This window comes from Lissotriton helveticus, chromosome 6 (genome assembly GCF_964261635.1).
Source record: "Lissotriton helveticus chromosome 6, aLisHel1.1, whole genome shotgun sequence".
NCBI lineage: Eukaryota > Metazoa > Chordata > Amphibia > Caudata > Salamandridae > Lissotriton > Lissotriton helveticus.
Window position 1 is genome coordinate 782582488 of NC_136067.1, and position 15456 is coordinate 782597943.

The following is a 15456-nucleotide window of genomic DNA, read 5'->3' on the forward strand; positions in this document are numbered from 1 at the left end:
GTCAGATTGTGCTGTATTTGTATAGCGCTTTTGTTCAGATTGTGCTGTATTTGTATAGCGCTTTTGGTCAGATTGTGCTGTATTTGTATAGCGCTTTTGGTCAGATTGTGCTCACTCGCTGTACTTCTGTTATTGTTACCCCTGTCTGCCTACCACTCGGACCCTCCATTTTGTTGTTGTTGACCTCCCCAGGCCCGCCCCTCAGCCACACTACCGCCTCCCTGCTGCCCCTCCCACCCACGTTCATCGAGCCTTCCTCTCCCCCAGCCTGACTGTGACCACCTGGACCAGCTCCAGTACGGCCGCTCCACCACGCTCCTCCTGTGCTTCAGCTGCGACGCTCCCTGGTATCATTGTAGCGCGCTGAACACTGAACTGCTGCTGTATTTGTATTTTGGCGCCTCTGCTGATTACCTGCCTCTCTCAGCGCTATTGGGATCACTATTGCTGCATTTATATAGCGCTTTTGGTCAGATTGTGCTGCATTTGTATAGCGCTTTTGTTCAGATTGTGCTGTATTTGTATAGCGCTTTTGGTCAGATTGTGCTGTATTTGTATAGCGCTTTTGGTCAGATTGTGCTGTATTTGTATAGCGCTTTTGGTAAGATTGTGCTCACTCGCTGTACTTCTGTTATTGTTACCCCTGTCTGCCTACCACTCGGACCCTCCATTTTGTTGTTGTTGACCTCCCCAGGCCCGCCCCTCAGCCACACTACCGCCTCCCTGCTGCCCCTCCCACGCTCCGCCCCCTCCACTGTCCATTTATACCTGATGGTCCCACGCGCAGCGTCCACGCGCTACGGCCGCGCCGAAGGTGCGCCAAAGGTAAGCCCGTCTACGCCTGGACCGCGCCCAGCGCCAAACCCCCTGCCCCTCGCGCTGCCCAGCCCCCCCGCATTTCCTACGATGCCGCCACCATCCTAGCCCTTAACCCCGGCCGCTCCTCCAACTGCGTCCAAGCCGCTCCTGGACACACCCATGGACCTTTCTCTTGCTACTCCTGCAAATTCATCGGCACCGACAACTTCTCCGCTACGACCACACCACAGATTCCCGACCCCAACCACCTACAATGCATCCTTCTCAACACCCGATCGGTCCACAGGCACGCCATTGACCTATGGAATCTACTAGACACCATCTCTCCAGACGTCGCCTTCCTAACAGAAACATGGATGAACGCTTCCTCCGCCCCAGACATCACCATTGCCATCCCAGAAGACTATAAGATCACACGCAAGGACCGTACCGGCCACACAGGAGGAGGAATCGCTATCGTCCACAAAAAATCTATCCGCATCTCAACCAGCTCCGACGCCAACCTCGCCAACTCCGAACACCTTCACTTCCAGATTCACATCGACCCCAAGACCACACTCAGAGGCACCCTCCTATACAGACCACCAGGACCCCGCGCAAAATTCAGTGAAGACATCACGGACTTCATCACTCCACACGCGCTCCCCTCCAAAGAATACATCCTTCTGGGAGACCTCAACTTTCACCTCGAAAAGAACAACGACCGCAACACCACCACCCTCTTGGACAACCTCGCCAACCTCGGACTTAAACAACTGGTCACTTCCCCCACCCACATCGCAGGCCACACACTCGACCCTATCTTCTCCTCCAGCAAACATGTCTCCTTCAGCCATACTACGGATCTCCTCTGGACTGACCACAGCTGCGTTCACTTCACCTACAACAAGCCGAAACACATCAACCACCTCCAACCAACTCTACAAAGAAATTGGAACAAAATCACCATCGACCAGATCTCCTCATCGCTCCTTCTAAACACCCCTGCCCACTCTTCTAACCCAGACCAAGCCACCGCCAACCTCACCCTATGGCTATCCAACACCGCCGACACCTTAGCACCACTGAAAAAACGTCAAAGCAAACCTGGCAGCAAGAAGGCCTCATGGTTCAACGATGATCTTAAGAAGTCCAAGAAACTCTGCCGCTCCCTTGAAAAGGCCTGGAAAAAGGACCCAACCACCAGCACCAAGAACGCCTTCAAAAACGCCACCCGCATACACCACCAACTAATCCGAAAGGCCAAGAAAACAGCATTCAAGGATCGACTAGACAACAACGCCCACAACAGCAAGGAACTTTTCAACATCGTCAAGGAATTTACCAATCCCTCAGCCAACTCCAACGACATCACCCCCTCTCAAGCCCTCTGCGACTCCCTAGCATCATTCTTCCACAACAAAATTGCAGACATCCACAACAGCTTCGACAACCAACCCGGAGACCAACCCACCCAACCATACGATGAACATTCTCCCCCCCTGAACACCCTTAACGACTGGAACCCAATCTCCACGGAGGACACCATCCGCCTGATGAACTCCATCCACTCAGGATCCCCCACAGACCCATGTCCTCACCACATCTTCAACAAAGCAGACTCCATCATAGCACCACACCTCCGAGACGTCATCAACTGCTCCTTCAACTCCGCAACCTTCCCGGAAAGCTGGAAACACGCCGAACTCAACGCCCTCCTGAAAAAACCCACAGCGGACCCCACCGAACTCAAAAATTACCGCCCCATATCACTCCTCCCTTTCCCAGCCAAAGTCATCGAGAAAGCCGTCAACAACCAGCTCGCCGCTTTCCTCGAAGCCAACAAATCCCTCGACTCCTCACAATCTGGCTTCCGAGCAAAACACAGCACTGAGACCGCCCTCATCGCAGCAACTGACGACATTCGAACTCTACTGGACAATGGAGACACAGTCGCCCTCATCCTCCTCGACCTCTCCGCTGCCTTCGACACAGTCTGCCATAGCGACATTCGAACTCTACTGGACAATGGAGACACAGTCGCCCTCATCCTCCTCGACCTCTCCGCTGCCTTCGACACAGTCTGCCATAGCACCCTTCTACAACGCCTCAGAAACATCGGAATACAAGGAAAAGCACTTGATTGGATCACCTCGTTCCTCACCGGAAGAACCCAGAAAGTCCGCCTTCCACCATTCAAGTCCGAGGCCTCTGAAGTCATCTGTGGAGTACCACAAGGATCCTCACTCAGTCCCACCCTCTTCAACGTATACATGAGCCCCCTCGCGGCCATCGCACGCCAACACAACCTCAACATCATCTCTTATGCGGATGACACTCAACTGATCCTTTCTCTCACCAATGACCCCAACACCGCCAAAACTAACCTACACGAAGGAATGAAAGAAGTTGCCGAATGGATGAAACACAGCCGTCTGAAACTGAATTCAGATAAAACTGAAGTCCTCATCTTAGGTACATCCCCCTCTGCATGGGACGACTCTTGGTGGCCGGAAGCCCTTGGAAAAGCACCCATCCCGACAGACCACGCACGGAACCTAGGCATTATCCTGGATTCTTCACTTTCAATGAACAGACAAGTCAGCGCCGTATCCTCATCATGCTTCAACATTCTTCGCATGCTCAAAAAAACATTTCGTTGGATCCCCACCGAGACCAGAAAAACAGTCACCCATGCTCTGGTCACGAGCCGACTGGACTACGGAAACACCCTCTACGCAGGAACTACCGCTAAACTCCAGAAGAAACTCCAACGAATCCAAAACGCCTCAGCCAGGATCATATTAGACATCCCGCGTAACGAACACATCTCTGGTCACCTGAGAGACCTCCACTGGCTACCCGTCAACAAGAGGATCACTTTCCGACTGCTAACCCACGCTCACAAATCACTCTACGACATCGGACCAGAATGCCTCAACTCACGACTGTCCTTCTACACCCCCTCCCGCCAACTGCGCTCTTCCAACCAAGCTCTCGCCACTGTACCTCGCATCAACAAGACAACCATGGGAGGCAGATCCTTCTCATACCTGGCTGCTAAAACATGGAACTCACTCCCCACTTACCTTCGCCTTACCCAGAACCACCTAGCATTCAGAAAGCAACTTAAAACGTGGATATTTGACAAATAATCCTCTTCCCCTCCCTAAGCGCCTTGAGACCCTCTGGGTATGTAGTGCGCTATATAAATTCTATGACTTGACTTGACTTGACTTTGATGATCATATGGAGTGCCTCAACCTGGAAACTAACATCCAAAACTTTAATTATGATATGTGGTCCCAGGAATGTGAAGTATCACACAATTCATATTAAGGCCAATCAAACAGAGATTATTATTATTTAAGCATCACCTATCTAGAAAATGTGAGTTAGACCTCGTGTATGGCTAACAGTTTTTCAAGTTTTCTCTTGATACAGAGCCAATTTTTAAAGTCTTGGCATGTATTGGGAACAAGCCTATTCCTCTACTTATTGATATGTGCAAAAGTAGATGTGTGCCTGTTTTGACATATGGGGCTGGGATCTGGGGTTGTTCAAATATGGCCTACCTGCAGTTGGAGGAAAACAATGTGTTGTGTAAGCTTTTAGGGGTTCCTCCCAGTAGTAAGAATTGTAAGGTACATGAGGAGCTTGGTTTAGATTATGTTGAGGATTGTGTTAAATTAGCTTCATTACTTTGACGTTCTATCTGGTGTAATGCACAGACCACCCTTAGCTGAGATGTTATTAAGGATTATCTGGCATGTGCCTTGGGCCCCTTGCAGCCCTGGACACACTAAATACAGACCAACCTTTCTAGTTTTGGAAGACCCATCCTCTTTAACGAGCCTACATCCATTAAGAAGGAGGATAAGAGATGGGTTAAGGAAAACTTCCTGTTGAAACAATCTAGGGCAAGGGAGTTGCCCCTACCCACCTCAGACTCCTACAGAAAATACAGGCAGAAGCAAACGTGTCCTGGGATTGATCCATACTTAGAGTAGGTTAAGATCCCCTGGGAGCGGTCTCTCCTTACTAGATTCCTGCTGGGCTCTGGTAGGTGGAAACTGTGCTTTCCCCTTGGTCAGTATGATGTCACCACCATCTGTTGTTGCTCCTGTGATTAATCATCTGATCAAACCCTACTGCACTTTCCGTTTTTCTGTAGATATTACAGAGCCCTGTCTAGAAACTTGCATATCCCAGCACTTCTGAAAGCAACATTTTAAAAATGTAGGCCTGCACTTTTCTGGATGTTTGTTTTAGAATGAGATGGGTTTGAACTGGGGTGGCGAAGTGAGCTAAAGAACGATGAAGGATTCAATCCAGATCTGTGACTGGGGGTGAGGGTCTGAAAGGTTTCAGTGCTCCTTCAATCATCTCCTTGTGTTTGCTTTGTTCGCAGGGTATGCCCAGAAGTGGGTCCCTTGCTCACTTTGCCACTGGTTTCAAGCTGGCCTGGCTGATGAGGGGTGAAACCGGGACCATGATGCTTGTTTCCGGTCCAGGGAGGACCTGGCCTGGCAGTTCGGGCTGGACTGTTCCCATGAGGAACAGGGTCAACACTGATTTGCATATGGCCGGTTCTGAACTGGGGTGGTGAAGTGAGCTAAAGAACGATGATGGATTCTACCCAGATCTGTGACTGGGGGAGGGTATCTGAAAGGTTTCAGCACACCGTCCATCATCTCCTAGTGTTTGCTTTAAGGGCTTGCTTATTCCAGCACTTTGGAAAGAAAAGATTAAAAAATGTAGACCTGCACTTTTCTATTTGCTCTCCACTTGTGCACAGGCCACACTGGACTAACACTAGCCGCTGCCATGCAGTACTGGATCTGGTGTGGCCTATTGCTACCACAGACTATGCCTTAGAATGTCTTGCCTCTTGGAGAAATGTTCTGGGCAAGGTGGGTGCTCAGTGATTGGTCACTCGTGATTTGCTCCGATTTACCCTGGTTTACTCTGGGCTGAGGCTGCGGTGGACAGTTAGGAAAGCACTGGATATTGGTTGCTTCTGCCACTGCTGCTACTCTGCTAAATCGCTACTTACGCGCTGTCAAACCCTCCTCCCTTTTGGGGCCGCCTCACCTCTGCCTCGGGAAGGGCTGAGTCTCCTGTCACCGGATGCTCCCCCTGGCTGCCAGCAGACATGCTGCACCTGCCGACCGGGAGTGACCGGAGACTGGGGGGCGGGCTCCTCCTCCACTGTCCCAAATCTCCAGCTATGTCTCCACAGACCTTCCCTGGGGCGTCTTTCACACGGCGGCCTGCAACCCGCCTCTCTCTCATCTCACGACTCTCTTCTACACACACCCCGGTGTCACCTGGTGTCACACACTTCTTCTTGTCTGTGGCTGCAGCACCACACCTCGGTTAATCCTTGCAACTCTACGGTTCCTCGCTCCACCCACTGCTGCTTCTGCTATTCTCCGCTTCTGCATCAGACAGTAGGAACCTTTAATTGAATCCAAGTTTGCTGAGTTTTTAGTCAAATAAAGTTCCATGGCAGAGATTTACTAATTTTCCTCGTAAAGAAGTACACACTCCATATTTGCTGTGCTGCACGAGGGGAAAGACATGGCACATGCCATGTCTACTGATATTTGGGGCAGCTATTGATCGATCTATATTCAATAGAGGCTTTTCTTTGACTTGCCTCCTGCCAACTCCAATATGCGCACTGCTTTTATAGTTGTTGGAGTGAGTGTAACTTTCATAATTTGCTATAGCATAATCACTCAAAATTACACAAAAGTATGCAAGATTACTCAGAATTATATCAGGAGCGTAATCCCAGACTTTAGCACTATTTTCTTAAAACAAAATGCACCCTTGTGTCCAAAATGGACCCAAGGATACATTTGCACAAAGAAAATAGCGCTAAATGAAAGAGAACATAAATAGCAGCAGCCACTGGCTAAGTTCGTTGTTCCTGTGCTCCAGTGGTAGGTAGAATTTTAATGCCAAATTACTCATAATTACACAAACTGGTGTAAGTGCACAATTTTCATTAATTTTGCAAAATTACCGAAATTACTCTGGGATAATTAAAATTTCTCATAGGACTATATATTTGGCCATTTGGCTATTTTATCAACAACCTTTTTTTAACCTAATGCAGCTCCTGCACCGCTGGTGGAAAATGCTTCAGGAAAAAATATTCTGATGGGAGATCAGTAATGTCAAAATTGCATTATAGACTTATTGGTACCTATTTCTTTTACGAAGACTGACCCCCACGGTTTGAGTCTGTCTTTCGAAAAAGTATTTATTTTTCCAAATACTGAGAATTTTGACCTTGGATGTAGGGAAACTTTATGGATTTTACCTGTCAGAAACAACCATGGTTTACACACTAGAACCAGATAAGAAAAACACTGAAGAAGCAGAGCAGCTACCTTTCTTGGGCTATTCTAACCTGCTTTGGACTTGCTGAATGCAATTTTCTAACTGGGTGGCTGGCGGTGGCTGTCCCATCAGAAAAAAACACCTTTCCAGAGGATGAATGGAGGCGTGTAAAGTTTCCTGCAGCACCTGTGGGGCAGGGAGTCCCCAACCCTCCAGGGGGCCCTCAACCCTTCAAGGGGGCCCTATTTAGCCCAAGGACAGAGAATATCTGCGAAATATGGAAGACTCTGGCCCATCATCACATTCTGCAGAGGGGCCCCATCCTTTCACATTAAACCACTGGATGAATGAGGTGGATGGACAGGCCAGTCATCAATTTTAATGGATGCCCCTTTACCACACACCTTTATATGAGGCCTTAAATAAAGTTATTAAGTACCTGAGGTGCAAGTATTAAAGTGACTACTCTAAAAATCCATACAAGTAGAGATAAGGCAAGAATCACTCTTTATGACCAATGTATTATCATGCCTTTTCAAGATATGAACATATTTTCACTAGGAACCTTTTCCTTGTAGTTGATGTTTTGAGAAAATAAAGATGTGATATTAATTGAATCTTGTGCTTTTTAACCATTGTTATTGAATCATTAATCACTTTGCTGCAAGGCCTCCCCGTGCTAAGCCATTTTTGGCTATTTGAGGTAGGCCCCCATAAACTTTTGTCCACATTAGGTATCACACCAAATTTGTGTCCTTTTTTGCACAACATCCTGGGGATTCTAAAGGTACCCGGGGTTGTCGATTTCCCTAGAATGGACCGAGAAATTAGCCCAAAAGTTTTTTAAATGGGAAAAAGGTGCTGAGAAGAAAGGGGCATATTACCAAGCAATAGCGATAATTATCGCTATTGCTTGGTTAGAGACAAAATTTTACCGCTGAGCTGCGGCGATTTTTATCGCAGATAAAACTTGGTATTACCAAGGTTTATCGCAAATGCGATAAAAAACGGCCGCAATGCATGAATATCGCTGAAAAGTCAGCGATATTCATGCATTACCGAGCTAATGCTCTTAGCCATGTTATCCACCTCCCATTGGTTAACATGGCTAAGAACTGCTCAGGGCAGGTGTTAGCTTTTGGAGATATTCGCGCTTCGCGCGAATATCTCCAAAAGTTGGTAATAGGAGATAGCGATGTTAGCGACTGTTTCCAGTCGCTAACATCTTGGCACGCCCACTTTGCATGTCATTAGTGATAAATATCACTGACATGCAAAGTGGGGCCCAAGATGGTCGCTATCTCCTACTAGCTGTCGCTAACTGGTGTTAGCGACAGCTAGGTAATAGGGAGATAATTTTATCTCCGCTTTCTTGGTTTTTAAAGCCAAAAAAGCGGAGATAAACCCCCTTGATAATATGCCCCAAAGTGTCAGATTTTTGTCCCTGCAAATGGTATCAACAAAGGGTGTGCAGCACTAAAATCACCATCTTTTTGACTTTCATGAACAGGCAGACTTATGTCAGAAAACTAATTTTTAACCCAGTTTTGGTATTTTACTGGGACATATCCTATTTTTCTTATTTTCTGGGCTTCAACCTCTTTCCAGTTTGTGGTAGAAATGGATACAAAACCAATGGTGGGTCTTGGAATGCTATACATTTATGAAATGTAGACAAACTTCTGAATTCAGCAAGGGGTAATTTGTGTAGATCCTTCAAGGTTTTCTATAGAAGGGTAACAGTTGAAATAAAATAATATTGAAATTGAGTTGAAAAAACCAACCATTTGTGGCTACGTTTTCACCTGTAACTTCCAACTATGGCAGATTTTTTAAAGCAATATACCGTTACGCCCGTTAGACTCCTCTGGTTACGGGAATATGTAGGGCATGCAGGTTCACCAAGAACCCGAGGTATACATTGTGTACAGGGTAAACAGCAATTTATTTGGTAAACTATAGAGTGAAACATAGGTATCAAGGAAACCTATGTATTACCGAAATGGGAACAAGATATGTAATTTAGAAGCAGTGGTTATTTGCACATATCTGAATGTGTGTGTACTCATGTTAGCATGTGAATTAGAGGACATTTTGCAAAATAACTTCTTTTTTTAACACACTGGCTTACATTCGGAAGGCACAAATACAGAGAAAGACAATTGATAATAACACTTCTTTGCCTCTTGTGCGTTCCCTAAGTCTCCCAATAAAAATTGCACTTCACTTGTGTGGGTAGTCCCAGTGCCCATGAAAGGAAACAGCCCAAAATGCAACAAGGAAACATCACATTTTTCCACTGAAAACTGACCCTTTTTTGTAATGTGGCCACAAATAGATTTTAGGCCCTAGCTCAGCTGGCACCTTGGGAAACCTGGCAAAACTTTTACATTGTTTAAAACTAGACATCTAGAGAAATCCACGATTGGGTGACTTGTGTGGTTCTCACCAAGTTCTGTTGCCCCGAATCCCTTGCAAACCTCAACATTTGTATAAAAAACATTTTCCTCACAAATCTGTGATGGAAAGTTCTGGAATCTGTGGGGAGCCACAAACTTCCATTCACCCACCATTCGTCTAAGTATTCAGATACAAATGGTACCTCACTTGTGTGAGTAGGCCTATTACCCGGGAAAAGAAACGGCCCAAAACGCAAAGCAGACACATCACATTTTACCCCTGAAAACTGACCTTTTTTTTAATGTGCCTAGCTATAGATTTTAGGCTCTAGCTCTGCCGGCATCTAGGAAGACCTACAAACATGTACATTTTTTAAAACTAGATACCTTGGGAAATCCAGTATGGGCTGACTTTCATTGCTATCTCCACGTTTTTTACTCAGAATCCCTTACAAACCTCAAAATGTGCCTAAAAACAAATTTTCCTCACATTTCTGTGATGAAAAGTTCTTGAATCTGTGGAGAGCCACAAATTTCCTTACACCCAGCACGCCCCCAAGTCTACCAACAACAATGGTACCTCACTTGTGTGGGTAAGTCTAGTGCCCGCGAGAGGAAACGGCTCAAAACTCAACATGGACACCACATTTTTCCACTGAAAACTGACCCTTTTTTTGTAATGTGCCTAGCTGTGGATTTTGGGCCTGGGCTCAGCCGGCATCTAGGGAAACCTACCAAACCTGTACATTTTTCAAAACTAAACACCCAACGGAATACAGGATGGGCTGACTTATTTGGCTCTCTTCACGTTTTTGTACCCAGAATACCTTTCAAACCTAAATATGGGTCTAAAAACACCTTTTCCTCTCATTTGTGTGACAGAAAGTTCTGGAATCTTTAGGGAGCCACAAACTTTCACCAGCATTTCCCAGAGTCTTGATAATAATCGTACCTCACTTGTGTGGTAAGGCCGAGTGCCCACAACAGGAAATGTCCCAAAACACAATGTGGACACATCACATTTCTCCACTGAAAAATGAAAAAAAATTTCAATGTGCAAAGACATGAATGTTGGGCACTAGCTCTGCAGACATCTATGGAAAAATAGCAAATCCAGGGTTAGCTGACTTGCGTGGCTCTCACCGTGTTTTTTCCAGAGAATTCCTGGCAAACTCTGTCAAAAAACATATTATTCTCACATTTCTGTGATGGAAAGTTCAGGTATCTGTGGGGAGCCACAAACCTATACCAACCCAGAATTCCCCCAAGTCTCCTGATAAAAATGGTATGTCACTTTTGTTGGTAGGCCCCACGACAAGAAATGGACCTGATGAAGCTAGATCTCATGTTCTAGATTCACTGTCAATGGTATTTTTTCTCAACATGAGCGTGCGGGGGAGAGAAATCATTGGATGGTCAATCATTTCAATTGCGATTTGCTAGGACCACCAAGAACCACAGGCTACTAAATGGGGTAGGTTGGTTTATTACATAGCCAAATATAACTGAACCTACAGGCACCTTAAGACTAGGGTGTAGAAATACATTGGGACTAATAAAGAGCCATACCTACGAATGAAATTAGGGTGATGCAACACGTACAAGATAATTAATTTAAGAATTAAAATACAAAAGAGCAGTACACAAGAGGCCAGATTTCCCTGCATTGGAGATTTCAGAGAAATAAGAATTAATCTATCCCTACACTAATGACAACGTGACATCCCTAGTTAAGCATATTGTGGGACAAGGCCAGTTAAGGTGTCAGCGAGTAGAGTCTTCCTTAGAAGTCTCTCCACATCAGTTGGGTCAAGTAACAGGTATTCAGTCAAAATATCGAATTATAACTGTCGACTTACAATAATATCAAGTTTTAAATATCGTGACAGAAATATCGACAGCAAGGGTATTGTGGTGAAGAATATCGACTTCAAGATAAGAAATATCGATTTAAAAAATATAGAAGTCATTAATATTGTTTGAAAAAATATTGTTGATTAAAGTATTTTAGTATATATTTTAAATGTATGTGATATCATTTTTGTATAAGTATTGTTTGTTTTTTAATATGTGTGTTATATTTTTAGTAGTTATTAATTTTATTTTAATTACATTTTGCATGTTTTATTTCTGTTGTGGGTTGTGGGTTTTTATGGGAATAGGGTGAGAGGCAATTTAATTATAATAAATTAATAAATATATCTATCTATTGATATTTGTTTAATTGAGATTTTATAATGTTAAGCATGTTTTTCATTTTTGGGGGTAAATTTGAGGTGCCGGTTGTGGGGTTCATAGGAGTAAAGGGTGTGAAGTAAGTTATTTTCAATTAATCAATAATTCGTTGTTGATTACTATTAATTAATTAATTGACAATTAATTATGGTAGCTGTGTAATTCATTTTAGGTGTGGGATTTGAGGTATATAGGGGTAAAGCGAAGGAAGTCATTTATTTTAATTTATTAATGATTAGTTGGTAATTAATATTAATTAATTAATTGAAAATTAATTAGTGTAATTGTTTCATCATTTTTGTGTGTGGGGGCTTTTGGGTTTACAGGGGTGAAGGATGGGGAGTAAATTAATTTAAATTGCTTTATAGTTAGTTGTTAAATACTATTAGTTATTTAATTGAAAAAGTTTTTTAATTGTGCAATACATTTTTTACAGTTTAATTTTAGGTGTGGGTTGTGGGGATTATGGGTGTGAAGGGGAATGGTAATTACATTGTAGTTGTTTTAATTTGTTTTTAATTAATACCAATTGATAATTAATTACGTTAATTATGCAAATATTGTTTTTTTTTTCAATGCGGGTTGTGAGTTGTGTGGTGTTACAGGGTCGGAAGTAAATAGACTAAGGGATCGATTCCGATTCGGGAAACAAACCCGTACGATGATTCGAATTCGTAGCTGTTTCTGTACGAATCGTACAAATCCGTCCGAATCGCGTAGTACAATCCATAGGTAAAAAATAGGTCTGAATCTTTGCGAACCGTACGAAAAGCAAGGGAAAATCCGTACGAAATGGACCCTGAAAGTGAACCGCATGAATCGTAAACATGCTGTATGACCCGACAAGTACGATCCAGACCCGGGAATCAGAATGAAATTTGTATGGATTCGTACGGAAAAGTTCACGTGTAAGCGAGCCACAAAATCAAATACGAGACAAACCCCCCCTGAACGAAGCGCACGCATATCCCGTAAAAACGTCGCGTATGAGCCAGCCACAAAATCAAATACAAGACAAACTCCCTGAACGAAGCGCACGCGAACCCCGTAAAAACATTGCGTACGAGCCTGCCACAAAATCAAATACGAGACGAACCCCCCTGAACGAAGCGCACGCTAACCCCTAAAAACAGCACAAGGATGTAGAAAACGACTCGTACCGCAACAACGTCGCGTTGCACACACAAATAGACACAAGCAAATACAAGTAAACGAGCCATACTGAACCACGCGGACACTGTAAAACAGCACAAGGATGGTGAAAACGACTCGCACAACACCACAAAACACGTCTCCAGTGTACAAACCCTGGAAATGAATGTCCTGGCCAGATCAAAACAGGCAAACAGAAGGGCTAACTCAGAAACACCCTTTATAACATACCCACCAAAAATTCAAACTAAGTCCCACCCACAAATGGACCAATAAAAAGGGCCCACACTCACAAACCATGATCCTTTGCAACAGACCCAATTAGCAAGACACACTGACAACACACCACCAACTGCACATATCCACCTGCACACATACCCCCCAATCACATTCTGACCCACACCCCCCCTTCACATTCAGACCCTCACACCCACATCCATACACACCGTCACCCCACACCATGTCCGCACAGAAGAATCCAAAGTTCACAAAGGAGGAGATGGAGATCCTTGTAAATGAAGTCATCAGAGTCGAGCCACAGCTGTTTGGAGCATTGGTCAGACGGACCAGCATAGCTGACAAAACACAGCTGTGGGAGAGGATAGTCAATAGGGTGAATGCTGTTGCACCCATCAGACACACAAGGAAGGAGTGCCAGGCCAGGTGGTACGATCTGCAGAGGATGATCAAGCGGAAGATGAACGAGGAGTACCAAAAGAGCCAGCACACTGGAGGTGGTGGTCCCCGCAGACCAGTACAGTACCAGCCCTGGGAGGAGAAGGTGATGGCCCTGCTACCGCCGGTGGGAGTACATGGAATTGAAGGAGTCGTAGCGCCTGGTGAGTATACAAATAACTCATGTAACATGGGGGTAATGGCATCCACACCCCAAGTACAAAAAATGCCCGCACCAACCCCCAAGCGCCCACCGCTCACAACTACATCCAAAAACAGAGCTAATGCCTCTAACATGTGAATGCCCCATTGAGACAGCAAGGCCATGCTATGTCCCATGTTACAGGAAGCACAGACCCAAAAATGGACGTCCGGTATGCTGGGAGGGTGGGTGTAACAAAATGGATTGTGGGACTCCAAATCAGACCCAATTGCATGGGCATCTACAGAGGGGGTGGGGGGCTCTTGCCCCCCCCGGATAGCCAGTGCATCTGGTGTGGGCCGAGTCAGGACCGGACCTAGTCCATCATGCTTTTGAAATGGTGACATTGTTCCAGGCGGCAGCCCTCTCCATTGGGTGGGAAGGGTGCAAGGGGGTGTCCGAGAAGGGTGCAAGGCAGAGGGGAGAAGGGTGCGAGGTAGAAAAGGGTTCAAGGCAGAGGTGGAGCAGGGTACAAGGGGAGGGGGAGAAGGTGCAAGGGGGAGGGAGAGAAGGGTGCAAGGGGGAGGGGAGAAGTGTGCAAGGCAGAGGGGAGAAGGGTGCAAGGTAGAAAAGGGTGCAAGGTAGAGGTGGAGCAGGTTACATGGGGAGGGGGAGAAGGGTGCAAGGGGGAGGGCAAGAAGGGTGCATGGCAGAGGGGAGAAGGGTGCAAGGTAGAAAAAGGTTCAAGGCGGAGGTGGAGCAGGGTACAAGGGGGAGGGGGAGAAGGGTGCAAGGGGGAGGGGGAGAAGGGTGCAAGGGGAAGGGGAGAAGTGTGCAAGGCAGAGGGGAGAAGGGTGTAAGGTAGAAAAGGGTTTAAACAACAAGGGGGGACAGAAATGGACAATATTTAGAGGGGTCCAGTGTACTTGTCCAGGACACAAACAAGCAAGAATGTACACTGTTCCCCTGGGGTTAAACAGGTAATAAGGTCTCTCTCACAGTTAGCTGATAGTCAGCTAGAGGGTGTGGGGGTGCCGGGTGGTCAGCAAGTTCCTTGACGGAACTAAGGAAGCCTCACACAACTGATGAGCTGGATGACATGTCTCATTCAGCCTACTAGGGATGTTGTTTATATCATCGGCTTCCTGCTCCTGCGTCGGGCCGGCGCTGCAATGCCCGACGGGTAACAACAAGTGTCACTCTTTTGCGGAGGTCTTTTGTTCCTTGCCGTGATAAGTAGAAACTTGTGAGGCTTAAAAGGTGAGGTAGTGAGCAAAACAGTGAAAAATTGTTAAAAAAAGTTGGATAATCCACAGGGAAGTCTTTATTCAGGTGGTTAGCCACTTTATTAAAAGGTATAAGGAGGGGTACTGAGGACCAACGTGACTATTGGTGTGGCCTCATATCGACCCTCCATTTGGTCAACATGTTTCATGCCCAGCCGGGCAATTCGTCAGGACCGAAAAAAGTGCTCATATAAACCTAATGTGCCCCAGAGGGTGAGCTACAGGCTATTATTGATACAACCTGATAGGTCTAGGTCTAAGGAAGGCGAGGATCACTGCATCACCGTCAGACCCTTAGGAGCCAATTGGCAGTCTGCGCGGCTAGTTCCTGTGGGGACTGCGCTAGGGATATATAGCCCTTAGCGGCGAGAGATACTCGGCGGTATCACCTACCCCCACACACCGTCGGCGTGTG